The 16,305-nt window shown below is 40.2% G+C and overlaps 2 protein-coding genes across 2 annotated transcripts in view; one reads left to right on the top strand and one right to left on the bottom strand.

The window, feature by feature from the left end:
• Window positions 1–16,305, bottom strand: part of dock1 (dedicator of cytokinesis 1) — a 592,086-nt gene that overhangs the window by 304,277 nt on the left and 271,504 nt on the right. The gene's annotated exons all lie outside the window — the stretch shown is intronic.
• The window catches only part of insyn2a (inhibitory synaptic factor 2A), a 52,855-nt gene continuing 47,280 nt past the window's right edge, over window positions 10,731–16,305 (top strand). Inside the window, exon 1 of the mRNA XM_087998958.1 lies at window positions 10,731–10,864. The gene's annotated coding sequence lies outside the window, so the exon portion shown is untranslated. The remainder of the gene's footprint in view (window positions 10,865–16,305) is intronic.

The following is a 16,305-nucleotide window of genomic DNA, read 5'->3' as shown; positions in this document are numbered from 1 at the left end:
GGGACGGACAGGCGGTTCTGTGGACATGGGCAAGACTCTCGGATGGTTTGTTGCCTCCCGGGTGCCAGGGTCCGAGACGTCTCGGACCGTGTCTTCAGAATCCTTAAGGGGGAGGGTGTGCAGCCAGAAGTCGTGGTGCACGTTGGCACCAACGACATAGGTAGGAGGAGGGGTGAGGTCATTCAGGAGCTCAGGGAGTTAGGCTGGAAGCTAAAAGCTAGGATGGACAGAGTCGCCATCTCTGGGTTGTTGCCGGTGCCACGTGACAGTGAGGCAAGGAATAGGGAGAGAGTGCAGTTGAACACGTGGCTTCAAGGATGGTGTAGGAGGGAGGGCTTCAGTTATTCGGACAATTGGACTGCATTCTGGGGAAGGTGGGACCTGTACAAGTAGGACGGGTTGCACCTGAACCAGAAGAGCACCAATATCCTGGGAGGTAGGTTTGCTAGCACTCTTCGGGGGGGGTTTAAACTAATTTGGCAGGGGGATGGGATCCGGACTTGTCGTCCAGCAAGTTGGCTAGCTGTTTGTCAGGATGTCCAAGAATGTAGGGAGGCTGGGAGAAGGTAGCACTGACAGGGAGTACTTGCGGACACAGAGATGGGCTCAAGTATGTATACTTCAACGCAAGGAGTATCAGAAATAAGGTGGGTGAACTTAAGGCGTGGATCGGTACCTGGGACTACGATGTTGTGGCCATCACGGAAACGTGGAGAGAAGAGGGACAGGAATGGTTACAGATGTTTCAGTAAGATTAGGGAGCGTGGTAAAAAAGGAGGGGGGGGGGTGGCGTTGCTAATTAGAAATGGTATAACAGCTGCAGAAAGGCAGTTCCAGGGGGATCTGCATTTGGAGCGAGTATGGGCTGAAGTCAGAAATAGGAAAGGTGCAGTCACCTTGTTGAGTGTTTACTATAGGCCCCCCAATAGCAACAGAGATGTGGAGAAACAGATTGGGAAACAGATTTTGGAAAGGTGCAGAAGCCACAGGGTAGTAGTCATGGGTGATTTCAACTTCCCAAACATTGAATAGAAGCTCTTTCGATCAAGTAGATTGGATGGGGCAGTGTTTGTGCAGTGTGCACAGGAAGCTTTTCTAACGCAGTATGTAGATTGCCCGACCAGAGGGGAGGCCATACTGGATTTCGTACTTGGTAACGAACCGGGACAAGTGATGGGCTTGTTAGTGGGTGAACATTTTGGTGATGGTGACCACAATTTGTGACTTTCACCTTGGTTATGGAGAGAGATAGGTGCATGCAACAGGGTAGGTTTTACAATTGGGGGAAGGGTAAATACGATGCTGTAAGACAGGATCTAAGGAGCATAAGTTGGGAGCATAGGCTGTCAGGGAAGGATGTCGTGGAAATGTGGAACTTTTTCAAGGAACAGATACGACGTGTCCTTGATATGTATGTACCTGTCAGGCAGGAAAGAGATGGTCGTGTGAGGGAACCTTGGTTGACGAGGGAGGTTGAATGTCTTGTAAAGAGGAAGAAGGAGGCTTACATAAGGTTGAGGAAACAGGGTTCAGACAGAGCAGTGGAGGGATTCAGGATAGCCAGAAGGGACCAGAAGAAAGGGATTAGGAGAGCTAAGAAAGGGCATGAAAAATCTTTGGCGGATAGGATCAAGGATAACCCCAAGGCATTTTATGCGTATGTGAGAAACATGAGAATGACGAGAACGAGGGTAGGTCCGATCAAGGACAGTAGTGGGAGACTGTGTATTGAGTCGGAAGAGATAAGTGAGGTCTTGAATGAGTACTTTTCTTCAGGATTTACAAACGAGAGGGACCGTATTGTTGAAGAGGAGAGTGTGAAATGGACTGGTAATCTAGACGAGATACTTGTTAGGAAGGAAGATGTGTTGGACATTTTGAATAACTTAAGGATAGACAAGTCCCCCGGGCCTGACGGGATATATCCTAGGATTATGTGGGAAGCAAGAGAGGAAATTGCAGAGCCGTTGGCAATGATCTTTTCGTCTTCACTGTCAATGGGGGTGGTGCCAGGGGACTGGAGAGTGGCGAATGTTGTGCCCCTGTTCAAAAAAGGGAATAGGGATAACCCCGGGAATTACAGGCCAGTTAGTCTTACTTCGGTGGTAGGCAAAGTAATGGAAAGGGTACTGAGGGATAGGATTTATGAGTATCTGGAAAGACACTGCTTGATTAGGGACAGCCAGCATGGATTTGTGAGGGGTAGGTCATGCCTTACAAGTCTTATTGAATTCTTTGAGGAGGTGACCAAGCATGTGGATGAGGGTAGAGCAGTGGATGTAGTATACATGGATTTTAGTAAGGTATTTGATAAGGTTCCCCATGGTAGGCTTATGCGGAAAGTCAGGAGGCATGGGATAGTGGGAAATCTGGCCAGTTGGATAGAAAACTGGCTAACCGGTCGAAGTCAGAGAGTGGTGGTAGATGGTAAATATTCAGCCTGGAGCCCAGTTACAAGTGGAGTTCCGCAGGGATCAGTTCTGGGTCCTCTGCGGTTTGTCATTTTTATTAATGACTTGGAAGAGGGAGTCGAAGGATGGGTCAGTAAATTTGCAGATGATACGAAGATTGATGGAGTTGTGGATAGTGAGGAGAGCTGTTGTCGGCTGCAAAGGGACTTAGAATAGATGCAGAGCTGGGCTGAAGAGTGGCAGATGGAGTTCAACCCTACCAAGTGTGAGGTTGTCCATTTTGGAAGGACAAATAAGAATGCAGAATACAGGGTTAACAGTAGGGTTCTTAGTAAGGTGGAGGAGCAGAGGGATCTTGGGGTCTATGGTTCACAGATCTTTGAAAGTTGCCACTCAGGTGGCTAGAGCTTGTAAGAAGGCCTATGGTGTGTTAGCGTTCATTAGCAGAGGGATTGAATTCAAGAGTCGTGAAGTGATGTTACAGCTGTACAGGACTTTGGTTAGGCCACATTTGGAGTACTGTGTGCAGTTCTGGTCGCCTCACTTTAGGAAAGATGTGGAAGCTTTGGAGAGGGTGCAGAGAAGATTTACCAGGATGTTGCCTGGAATGGAGAATAGGTCGTACGAGGATAGGTTGAGCGTGCTCGGCCTTTTCTCATTGGAACGGAGAAGGATGAGGGGTGACTTGATAGAGATGTATAAGATGTTCAGGGAAATAGATAGAGTAGACAGTCAGAAACGTTTTCCCCGGGTACAACAGAGGACATAAATTTAAGGTGAAGGGTGGAAGGTATAGGGGAGATGTCAGGGGTAGGTTCTTTACCCAGAGAGTGGTGGGGCATGGAATGCGCTGCCTGTGGGAGTGGCAGAGTCAGAATCATTGGCGAACTTTAAGTGGCAATTGGATAGGTACATGGATGGGTGCTTAAGCTAGGACAAATGTTCGGCACAACATCGTGGGCCGAAGGACCTGTTCTGTGCTGTATTGTTCTATGTTGATTCTGATATGGGATGTCTGTGTCATTGGCAGAGTTGGTACTTTGTACCCATCTCTGACTGCCCATGATTGATTGGCTGCCTGGCCTATTTCAGAGTGCAACTGTGGGTTATTTAAATCAGTTGGCTGGAAGGCTGGTTTGCAATGTAGAGTGACGCCAATAACAGGTTCAATTTCTGCATCGGTGGAGGTTGCCATGAAGGCCCCTCCTTTTTGACCTCTCCTCCCTTTAGGTTGAACTACCACTAATCATCTCTCTATAATGAGACAGCAGCCACATAGTCCTCTGGGACTACATGGTGCCATCGCTTACTCAGAGAGTCAACCACATTTGTATTGGTCTGTAATCACAGGTAGCTGAATGCAGATGGCAGTTTTATTTCCATAAAAAGGTATTAGTGAACCAGATGAGTTTTAACGATTGATAACGGATATATGATAATTCCAGATTTTATTGAGTTCATATTTCACTATTTGCCATGGTGGAATTTGAACCCAAGTCCCCACAGGATTAGATTAAGGTTCTGGATTAGTCATAGCTACAACACCTCTGCTGTCCTTGAACAATGTACCACTCTTTCAATAATGTCGAATCAACAAATGTTCAGTTAGGTTGGTGAAACTACATTTCAGCATTGCCATCCAACATGGATTGTAAACCATTGATTAATTGCAACTATTTCGGAAAGGCAACACGAGACAGGTTATGAATATGCTAACTCATTAACATAGACAATTCATTTCAAATACAGTTCACAGTTTATCAATTAGCTCCACAAGACATTTGTTTATTGAAAAAAGGACAGCTCTTATTTAAAATAATTTGACATTTCCATTTAACAAAATATCAACCATAAAGTACGAGTGAATTCTTTTTCCATTTAATTATCTTGCTATGAATTTATTTCAGCATTCTGGCCAAGGAATGTCAGAAACAGAAGGAAGGAAAATCTGCAAATCTTGCAGAAGGGGAAAATGGATTTTTTTTTTTATTGGCACCGCAGTCAAACAAATTGATCATGGACAGCCCAATCAGAAAGACAATGTGATAGTTGCAATCGCCTTTCTACCTCTTTCTCAGTTGCTTTCCTTTTACCTGGACAATAGGGTGTGTGCGCCCTCAGGATGACAAGATTGAGCATAATACAGTTCTAGGAGAAAATGAGGACTGCAGATTCTGGAGATCAGAGTTTAAAAATGTGTTGCTGGAAAAGCACAGCAAGTCAGGCAGCATCCAAGGAGAAGGAGAATCGACGTTTCGGGCATAAGCCCTTATAATACAGCACTCCAAAGTCAACAATGCAACATGCTGCAATAAACACTGCCGGGCTTCTCCAGGAGATACTGGCAGCAGATGCATTGTTTAATGGTTTGCTCTATGGCATTGTGTGTGGCAGCACAGCTCAGCTCACTTTAGATTCATGCTATGCACATGGTTAGGTTGCACACTGGAGTTGTAAACCTGCTGTTCTGTAGATAGTCCCTATCTGTAGTTGCCACTTGCTTGTTTTGCATGGTAGCTCACATAGTGGTACAAAATAAAGTCATAATGATTCCATGGATACTAAGCATGCACAAGTATGTTATGCTGAATGTGGTTAACATCTAATGTGCACACAAGACTAGAAATCTATGTGGTTGCACTGCATGTCTACATTTAGATGTTGCAACGAAAAGCAATGTATGTGCAGTCAATATTATGCTTATAGTCACTGGAAGTGGTGTTCTCACCCTGCTGTGAGGCCCCAACACTACCTACAATTTGTGACAGATTTCAATAAAATGAACTTTCTTCAGAGACTGAGATAAGAGAGTTGCTTTGGGAAAATCCTAATTGGACAAGACATCTTGCTAGGAATCCTTCTTTGCTGTATGTCCTCCTCTGTTGCCTCTGTAGTCAATCATCCAGTCATGCTGCAGACCAACACAGATAGAAACTACAGTAGTCATAATTGAAATTAACTAGGAGAAAGTGAGGACTGCAGATGTTGGAGATCAGAGTCTGAAGTGTGGTGCTGGAAAAGGACATCAGGTCAGGAAGCATCGAAGGAGCAGGAGAATCAGCATTTTGGGCAAGAGCCCTTCATCAGGAACGAGACTTGGGAGCTGAGGAGTTGGAGAGAGAATTGGAGGACGGTGGGGCTGGGGGGAGGAAAGTAGCTGAAAGTGTGATAGGTAGATGGAGGTGGGAGTAATGGTAGTGGGTCATAGAGGAGAGTGGAACGGATAGGTAGGAAGGAAGATGGACAAGTATGACAGGTCATGAGGATGGTGCCAATTTTGAAAGTTGCAACTGAGATAAGGTGGGGGGAGAGAAAATGAAGAAACTGGAGAAGTCCACATTGATGCAGTGTGGTTGGAAGGTCCAAGGTGGAATATGAAGCATTCTTCTGCCAGGCATCGGTTGGTTAGGGTGTGGCAACGGAGGCAGCCCAGGAACTGCATGTCCTTGGCGGAGTGGGGGAGTTGAAGTGTTCAGCTATAGGACGGTAGGGTTGGTTGGCACATGTGTCACAGAGACCCTCTCTGAAGTGCTCTGAAAGTAGGCGTCCTGTCTCCCCGACGTAGAGGAGACCATATTGGAAGCAACAGTTACAGTAAATTACATGTGTGGAAGCGCAGGTAAAACTCTGATGGCTGTGGAAGGCTTCTTTGGGGCCTTGGACAGAGGTGAGGGGAGAGGTGTCGGTGCAGATTTTGCAATTCCTGTGGTGGAAGGGGAAGTCGGGAGGGGTGGTGGGTTGCTGAGGGATGTGGACCTGAGGAGAGTGTTGCGGAGGGAATCGTCTTTACGGAATACAGATGTCTGGTGGTGGGGTCAGTTTGTAGGTGACAGAAGATGATGCGATGTATACAGAGGTTGGTGGGGTGGAAGGTGAGGACCCGGGGGGGGAGGGGAGGGTCTGTTCTTGTGGCGGTTGGAGGGCTGGGTTTCGAGGGCGGAGGTCCGGGAAGTGGATTAGATGCACTGGAGGGCATTAACTACCATGTGGGAGGGGAAATTGCGGACTTTGAAGGAGGAGGCCATCTGGTATGTTCTGTGATGGAACTGGTCCTCCTGGAAACAGATGCAGCGGAGGCAGAGGAATTGGGAATAACGGATAGCATTTTTACAGAAGGCAGGGTGGGAAGTGGTAAGTTTGTAAAAGATGTCCGTTTTGAGTCGGTCATTGTTGATGGAGTTGAAGAGGTCCAGGAAGTCTGAGATGGTCCAGGTGAACTTAAGGTTAGGGTGGAACTTGTTGATGAACTGTTCAACCTCATCATTGGAGCACAAGGTGGTACTGATACAGTCATCAATGTAGTGCAGGAAATGGTGCCGGTGTAGCTGCGGAAGATGGACTGTTCCATGTAAACGACAAAGAGACAGGCATAGCTGGGGCCTATGCAGGTGCTGATGGCTACCCCTTTTGGCTGGAGGAAGTGGGAGAATTCAAAGATGAAATTATTGAGGGTGAGGACCAGTTCAACCAAACAAATGCATGTGTCAGTGGAGGGGTACTGGTGGGGACAGCGGGAGAGGAAAAAACGGAGGGCTTGGAGGCCCTCGTCATGGAAGACAGAGGTGTATAGAGACTGGTATCCACAATGAAGATGAGGCATTGGAGTCAAGGAAACAAAGGTCTTGGAGAAGGTGGAGAGCGTGGGTAGTGTCCCAAACATATATGGGGTGTTCCTGGACAGGGGGAATAGGACATATCAAGGTATGATGGAGAAAAGTTTGGTGGGGCAGGAGCAGGCCAAGACAATGAGTCGGCCGGGGCAGTCAGGCTTCTGAATCTTGGCTAGGAGGTAGAACTGGGCAGTGCGGGGTTCCAGGACTGAGGTTGGAAGCTGTGGGTGGAGGATCCCGTGAGGTGATGAGGTTGTGTGTGGTCTGGGTGATGATGATTTGGTGATGGGGGTGGGGTGGGGGCGGGGGGAAGGCTGAAGTCATGGTCAAGAGGGCAGTAGGAGGAGGTGTTTTTGAGTTGGCGCCTGGCTCCAGCAGTGTAGAGGTCAGTGCATCAAACTACCATTGCGCCCTCTTGTCTGCTGGTTTTATGATGTGCTCTTGCCTGAAACATTGATTCTCCTGCTCCTTGGATGTTACTTGACCTGCTGTGCTTTTCCAGCACCACACACTCAACTTATCACTGAAATTAAGTATTGCAAGCAGATGCCTGTAATTGAAAACTAAGAATTTTACCAAATGGAACACCAGTGCCTGTAGAATTTAACAATTTAAATATAAGCACAAAATAGCAGATTAATTCAAGAACACACAGTAGAATTAAATAAGCAACCCAGAAATAGTTAACGAACCCTATGAATAATACTGGTGGGCATCCTTTTTGCTACTGAATATATATGAGGTTAGGGAAAGCAGTAGCTGGAGCGCTTAAGTCAAAAATGGTACCTCTACAATTGAATCAGTGACAAATGCTGACTAATATCATGATCAGCCTAACAAGTGAAGTTTTAACATATGTCGAGAGTGCGGTGCTGGAAAAGTACAGCAGGTCAGGCAGCATCCGAGAAGCAGGAGAATCGACGCTTCGGGCATAAACCCATCACCAGGAATTAAGCTTATCCCAAAACATCGAATCTCCTGCTCCTTAGATGCTACCTGACCTGCTGTGCTTTTCCAGCACTACACTCTGACTCTGATCTCCGGCATCTGCAGGCCTCACTTTCTCCAAGTTTTAGCATATGCTCCTAATAATTACACAACAACCTTACCGAGATGCAACCTGACAAGGCACAACCAATTGTGCCCACACATAAGCAGATTCAACTGTGCACACAAAATGACATAGTTTTCTTTTTTATACATTACTTTGTTTCTGCATTTCTTCAGCAAGTGTACGTGCAGTTATTAAGATACGGCGAACAACCACAGTACATAAAATTAGTATGTTAGTGTTGAAGCAGCTTGGAAGAGGAAACACTTGTCCTTGCTCTCTTCCAGATATTCCATGCATCAAAGCCCCATCCTTCCTTCCCAAAGATTTTCAAGTTACATGGTTCACAATTCACCTTTCTCCCATCATTTGCTTCTCACATACCAATCACCAACATCTATGTCAGTAAAATATTGCTACTCCTGCAGAGAGGGACAACTCAAGACAACACTTCTTGTGAAGGTCGCAGTAATCTTTATCTTTAGTAGAGAATAGTTAGGCAAAGCAATACTTTAATTTGGTAAATTCCTAACACCAAATACACATTACTGACATATCACACTACTAATGCTTATGAAGATCACCAAAGAAAGTGTCATTATAATTTTGATGAAGCATTAAAGCAGTACTTCTTACACATATATTGCTGCTAATATAAAATGGTGCACCTGAAACGATTAGCTGTACTATTCCAATTTTACATGTTTTTGGAAATTTAATGATAATCTTTAAGGAGACAATAAACTTACTTGTGTTGTTGTATTTAGGATGTCAAATTGGCAACAAAAGATTTTATTATAGTGTGAAACAAAACAAGTAAAATAGAAAATAATAAATAAATGATGCACCTGAACAAAAAAAATGTGCTCAAAGGACTGCAATTATGTTGCAAAGGACAAAGAATAATTTGAACATATTCACCACCGTATTCTGATAATACACCTCCTTAAGTCTTTCAACTGTCCTCACAATGTATCATAAACTTCTTGAACAGATCGTACAGACATACATTAAAACCTACAGGAGTGCAAATCAATAAGATCCTTACAGACAAATCATTAGTAACAATGACAAGCTCAAATAATTCTTAGAGATAAGAAGTGATGCCTTTTCCAGAATAACCATGCAATTTTGGCTCATCTATGAAATTAAATTGCAGAAATCTATAAAAATTAAATTTATATTATTAACTCAAATTAAAAACCTTTGTAACCCATATTAGTGAGCAAAGTTTTGTTGAATACTTACAAACCATAGGTATTGTAAAAGAAAATTGCAATTAAGTTTTAGTTCACTCAACTTGAAACAGTACGTTGCAATGAAATATGATAACTGGTAATTCATGAGCTGACCTGCACTTAAAAGGTAACTACAGAAAAACTGAAACCAGACAAAAAATTATATTTGAATGGTCATGTACAGAAGTATGATCTTCTTGGTCAACATACATAATTTAGATTCACATACATCTAAGCAGTGGTAGGTACTAACAAGTGACTGTTCAAATGTAGTGCATCGGCAGTTTCTGCATGTTATGATTCCCCAATAAGAAAAATCTCCAGAGTCACATTACAAGTCTAAGAGCAGTGACCTATTTAATGTCATTGAAGATGCAGCAATATGAAAAGAATTGCTTTTAGCTCACCAACTAATGATGGTAGTGCTCCCAACTGACTAAACTGATGAACGACTCCCAACTGTTCACCGCTATATGCGTCAACTGATGCAGACAGCAGTCCCTTCGCAATTAAATAAAAGCTGCCAACTTTCGTATGCACTGCTCTCACATGACCTCTAGCTTTGAAAATATGGTGTTACTGTTTTATTTTATATGAATGCAAATGAGGTTTCTGGGTTTTAGTATTTTGGCTAAAGCAGATGCAACAAAAGTCAGATACTTTTAAAAGTAGATTTGCATTTTTTGCAAATAAAGGGAGTTTTATAAGAAAATGATATGGAATGAAAATGTCATAGCACTAAATGGCAGGGAAAACAATTAACATGCAGCCTCTGTTAAACTAATAGTTGCACTGTGCTCAACAGTCCAAGTAGAAAGTGTGTTAATTAATCATCAATATTTAAGTTTTTTGCTTAAAGATCAGTTACGCATATTAGTACACAGAATAGTTTCACTTTCAGATTCAACAAGTTTATCAAAATTCCACTAAGTGTGAAGAGGGGTTAAATCACTAATATTCTAACTCTCCCTCGTGGGAGCCAGCAGCCTATAATACTACAGGAATTGATTGTTTTCTCTCAAATGTCAGCATGGAACATGTGGGCAGAAAACATCCAATTAAAAAAAACTGCAGCAAAATATCATTTTTCACTCTCACTTCAAGAAGCCTAGAATTCAGTTTGTGTAATAGCTTGCTGGCATGGATCCACTGTAGAACATCTCAGCCAAGATGATAAGGAGGCTATGTCTTGCTTTGCATGCACAGCTTGCCAGTAGCAGCTGATAGGAATTGGACTTCCCCAGCAGCCTGGAGAGCTTGTACACAGCAATCTCAGTAGCAGGAAATTTTATAAGTGCATGGCTGCCTCGAGTGAAAGCATCATTGGTCACAGCTGGCTAAATGTCTCACTGTTATAAGGAGAAAGGTGCAGACTAAACACTATGGAGGAGATGGAACTTTGAGCAATAGCTTAATGCGCAGCTTGGGAAGTAAGCTAACACTTGGTATTTTACAGTGCTGGATCATTACTGAAAATCTACTTCATACACACATGGATTTTAACGACAGAAGCAGCACTCAGACGTTGCGCCTTCACTTCTAATTTACTTAAAGGTAAGCAATAATTTTTGTTTTAATTTCATAACTCTTATTTCTCATGACAAATGTTTAAATTAATTTCAGCATTGCCTAATTGAAAAAATGTAGCTTCTGAGCATGGATAGCATAGACTTGAATACAATATACATTACAGATTTTGAAAGGAGATTTGTGTTCTGCTTGCACTTTATAACTGTTATTATTTTCAAAGTCTACTATACTTACACATTGAATATAATGTGATTTATTTTAAGGAATTTACAAAACAGACTCTTGCTCAAACATCCAAATAAACTCATGTCTTTTTACCTGCATCCCCATTGCTGCAGCTTTTCTATCATCACATAATTTATAAGTGACAGCTTGACAGAAATAATTTAGAGACAGGCATGCATAAAAACCTTCTGAGATACGTTGTCCAGTGAGATCTGATGGTAAATGATGACAAGTAGAAACTATAAGGCAATGATTTGAAATAATCAGAACACTTCAGGATACTCATAGCACAGCTTGGTTTTATTGTGCTCCTGTTACCTTGGAAATCCCCTGTAACGATACAGCAAAGCACTACACATCTATGCTGCTGGAAAGATGATAAATAATTCTCACAGCTTTAAATCCTTTTAGAAAATATTCATTTGCTTAGCAACTTTACAGAAATCACACCTCCAGTATGAATTTTAAGCTTGTTATGATGGTTTACAAATGGTATGGTTCAAGTACATAGTAGACCATTTTACCATTCTGGTTCATACCATTGGCTTGCAGCATTACTTCATTTTAACTCCTTCATTTCCTGCCTTAGAGACTGTTTTATTATCAACTTTTTTATATAAGATCAAGTTTGTTGATGGTTACCCATCTTTAATATTAAAAAAAGACAGTAGAACATACTGAGCATTCCAAAGCCAAACAGTTAAGTCAGAAAGCACGACGAATCTAAAAAACATTCAACCTTTCTCAAGTCACACCAAGGTGCATTGGTTACTTATAGGTGTTTTCACTAAGTTTGTTTGATTTAATTGGGTTTATGTTGGAAATAAACCAAAAGATTAAACAAGCAAAGTTAGTTCTTATGAAAAACAGATGGTTTAGATAAATAAAACAGAAGGTTTAAAATTAAGAACACTTTTGGTTGGAATTAAGAAAAGGTGGCTAAAAAGACACTTTTTTGAAATTTAAAATTAGCTATCTACCTGATCAGTAAATCTTATGATTAAGTAGTCAAATAAATGTTCAGACAATTAAGTTATTTTATATTTAAATATTTGAGAAAAACACATGTTACTAATGGTCAAAAACACAGTTTATTTTAGATATCGTATCTCAGTGCTAGTTATTTGAAAGTTTCAAGAACTAAAACATGAAGATACTTCATCATAATACCACCAAGCGCAATTCCATCAATATCTTTGCTTCAATTTTTCACAAAGTTAATTTGGAATTAACTGTGCCTAAGACCAAAATAACAGGTAAACATTCATTGCAGAACAATAATAACAAATATTGAATATAATTTACATTCCATTTATACTTCTGTGGATGATCTTGAAGAAAATGATATTATTTTCTGAAGGATATAAAAGATGTGGACTACCTTAACTAGAGCTATAAAATATCAGAGAAGGAATCTACTGATTATTGACTAAAATGTCTAAGTTATGCATTGTCACTTAAAAAAACTATTATGTATATTGAACAAATTGTACATTACATTTAAATAATAACTGAATCTGTCAAAGATGCCTTTGGGAAGTTTGTCATTGGCAAAGTGCATAAAATATACTAAAATACAAATTCTTTCAAATAGAACTTGTCAGTAAAAACCTATCCTTGGCATATACCATTTAACATTAAGAAATTATTGCTTTCTGACTTCAATTGAAGAGAAGCAACTGTTATGTCGGTCTGAAGAATATATTAAATCCGATCTACAACCCAAAGGTAACATTACATCTAGAATGCATAATCCCACCCCAAATTTATGTCACTAAGTTTCTGTTTTTCTGTGTCTATATCAAATGCGTTCTCGTTAATACTGCTGTTTCCAAGTCACATATTCTGGGTCCATTTCTGTTTATTTTTAAAAGTGAAATTTCCAATGATCCATGCTATGCAAAACCATCCAACATATAAGAAATGAACTTCATGACGTAATTAAAAAGCGCTTTAGAAAACTAAACAGTTATGTTGTTGTAATAACTGTACAACAGGTCATTAAATAAGTGCATTTATCAAGCCTGCATTTCAAATGAAACAAATGTCAATTTAAGAAATCAGATCCATTCATCATTAATATTTTCAGTCTTTGACTTTAAAGTTCAAAATTCTTTATGAATCATTTTTATATTGAAGAAACTCTTGCAATGTCCCATGCTACTTATCTGCTATGAAAATGATAGTGGAAAACAGAAAATGTAATTTTGAAATAAAGACCTCAAAATGTTTAAACAGATTGCGTAGCAGATTTCATAGCACATAAGTGTATGAATAGGGTCATTATATTTACATTTGTATAAAGCCCATAATAAAATTATTTCAAACAAGATATATAAAATTGTTATAGTATCTGGAAAACAGTTCATGTTGCAACCGCCCAAAACATCTGGTGGGATTGTCTTGCAGCATATGAAGAAACAGGACTGTAATGAATCAAGAAAGATCTTGGGCCACATCATAAATTTTGTGTTACATAAAGATGATATATAATCTTTAGAAAGCAATTCTGCAAAATGATAAGTACTTTCTACTTCCAATGTATTTCTGCTGTGATATGAAGATTAAGATATTTCTAATAGGTGTCATATAATATTTAAATAGATCTCACCCAGAATTTAAAAAGGAAACAGAACCAGTTAATTCCAGCACAAGCATACTGCTGCTGTCTCACTTCTTTTAACTCTTAAATTAGCACCTTTTAATAATCTATTATTAATAGGTGCCAACATGATGTGTTAGCCTTGTCTAAGTTGGTAACACTTTCACTTCTATGTTAGATGGTGATGAGTTAAAGCCCCACACCACAGACGTGAATATAAAATTTTAGGCTAAGATAACTGTCTCAGGTGAAAGTGCAAATGAGTTATCCTTACTATCCTAGACAAATTTCCATAACTCAATCATAAACATTTTAAAAAAGGGTCATTACAATATTGCTACTTGTTGGAGATAGCTGTGTGCAAATTGGTTACTGCTTTACTAGCCTAACATTAGAAGTATTTTTTTCACAGCCTCAAAAACATTATATGAATTCAAACTCTTATTTTTCTATAATAGTAAGTATTGTGAAAGTAAAGAATTGAGCTAAAGAATAAAGATCCCATATGCATGGGAACAGTACAATGTCTGTTCTGATACATAACAATAAAAAATATAAAAAGAATAACGTTTCATAGTAGAAACTGTAGCATCAATTCAGTTGTTCTAATTATCTTTAAAATTGTTTAGTTTTCAAAGTGCAGCAATAAGACAATTTAACCATAACAGGTTTGTTTAGAGAAAATCTTTTTGTTGAACTGCCTGGAGTGTAAGTCAAATCATTTCAATGTTTTTACTTAAATCTATTTACTTTTTAAAAATCATATTCAACTTGGACTTAGTAATTTAATGAAATAGAATTTGAAAGCTTCCAATAATTATACAGTTAAACAATTCCAAAACATCTGAAATGTGTGAACCTGAATAGTGTTTTGAAAACTCATCATTTAACTCTAGAATTGATTTTTGCATTTCTGATGCTGTTACAAGACTACCATTCAGCCACTGGCATCAGTCTCATTTCCAATTATGTTTGGGTTGATTAGAATTATTTTTCCAGCTTTTAGCATGGAAAAAGATTAACCATGTGGTGGGTGGAGTATGGGTGCAGGAAATCGAGAGTCTCTGTTGTAGAGCAGAGCTGGAAGTTAGATATAAAGGAAATGTTGAGGGAACAGATTAGTGTGGAAGATTTGTACAAAGTCCAGGGAAATAATCTTTTATTGCATTGATTTAACAAAAAAAGTGCCAATTTTTTTTCGATTTATAAAGCTTTGAAAGCAATTTTTATTAGGACCATTGCTTAGGCCATTCAGTTGTATAGAATCTTGACGAGACCAGAACTGAAGTATTTCTCCTTTTTTGTGTTCATCATCGGATGTGAACATCTCTAGCTAAGTACAAAAATCAAAGTAAGAAATAATAATTTAGTGCCTAACTATAATTTCCCAGAAGACAGTTAAGAATCAAGTACATTGCTGTGGGTCTAGAGTCACATGTAGACCAAACCAGGTAAGGATGTCAGACTTACCATCGAAGGATTACAATGGAGGTTCAAAAGACTAATCCCTGACTAATGAGAGTTTTTGATAAAGCGAGATTAAGGAATCTGGGCCTCTGTTCTCTAGAAGCATGAGAAATGTCTCATTGAAAGTTACAAGTTTCTTCTATGAGACAGAGTGGTTGTAGATTGGAAGTTTCACTTGGCTGGTGAATCTAAGACCAGGAGACAATGTCTCAGAATAAGGTGAGAGAGAGATAAGGAGGAATTTCTTCATTCAGAAAATGGATAACATTTAGAATTTTCTACTTTAGAGAGCTCTGAAAGCTCAATTATTGATCATATTCAAGTAAAAACTGGAAGATTTCTTAACCCTAATGACATCAAGAGATATGGAGGCATTGCTAAAAAGTGGCTTGAGATAAATGATCAGTCATGATATAATTGAATGGCAATTTTGTCTTGATGGCTGAATGGTTTACTCTGTTCCAGTGTTCCTATGCCAAGTACCAATGGGAACATGAATTACTTGTCAATGGTAGCTGAAAATTGCATTAGAATCTTATGCCTAATATAATTTACACATCTGCACAGTTCCAGGAAGGTCTCAAGGGAGGGAAGTGGAAGAAAGGCCTAAATTTTCCAATTATGGCTCAGATCATGCTCCCCTCCACTTCAACCTAATAAGGATAAGTAAAAGACTCCAAATACGAATTAGCTTTACTGTTACATGTAATCTTTAGTGCTGTGAAAAATTCACAAGTCGCCACCTATGGCACCATCTTAGGTACAAAGGTACCTAAGTACAGATTGTTAAGTACAAATTCTTAGAGAAAAATTAGAAAGATAAAGAAATCAAAAATCCATATCATCTTAGGTACAAAAGTACAAAATCAAAGGAATACATTAGAAAAATAAGGAAATAAAAAGTTCAGAATAACAGTGCCAGGCCACAACTGCACATAGCCTCCAGACTATGCTGGGCATTGCCAGGAGTCCGGTCTGGATTCATCTCAGGTCTGGGAGTCCACCTCGAGGCTCCCGGGACCAGGAATCCATGATGAGGCTGGGAGTCTGTGCTGAGGCTGGGAGTCCTCGCTGGCTTCACCTAAAGGCCGGGATTCCACACTAAGGCCTGAAGTCTGCGATGACTTCCCTTGAGGCTCAAGGACAGGCAATAGGGAAGGACAAAGGGGGA

Source organism: Chiloscyllium plagiosum, unplaced genomic scaffold, assembly GCF_037043375.1.
Source record: "Chiloscyllium plagiosum isolate Xiang-an unplaced genomic scaffold, Cpla_swu_hap1 HiC_scaffold_22, whole genome shotgun sequence".
NCBI classification, from domain to species: Eukaryota; Metazoa; Chordata; class Chondrichthyes; order Orectolobiformes; family Hemiscylliidae; genus Chiloscyllium; species Chiloscyllium plagiosum.
The sequence above is the reverse complement of the archived record's forward strand: the minus strand, read 5'-3'. Positions and strand labels throughout refer to the sequence as shown.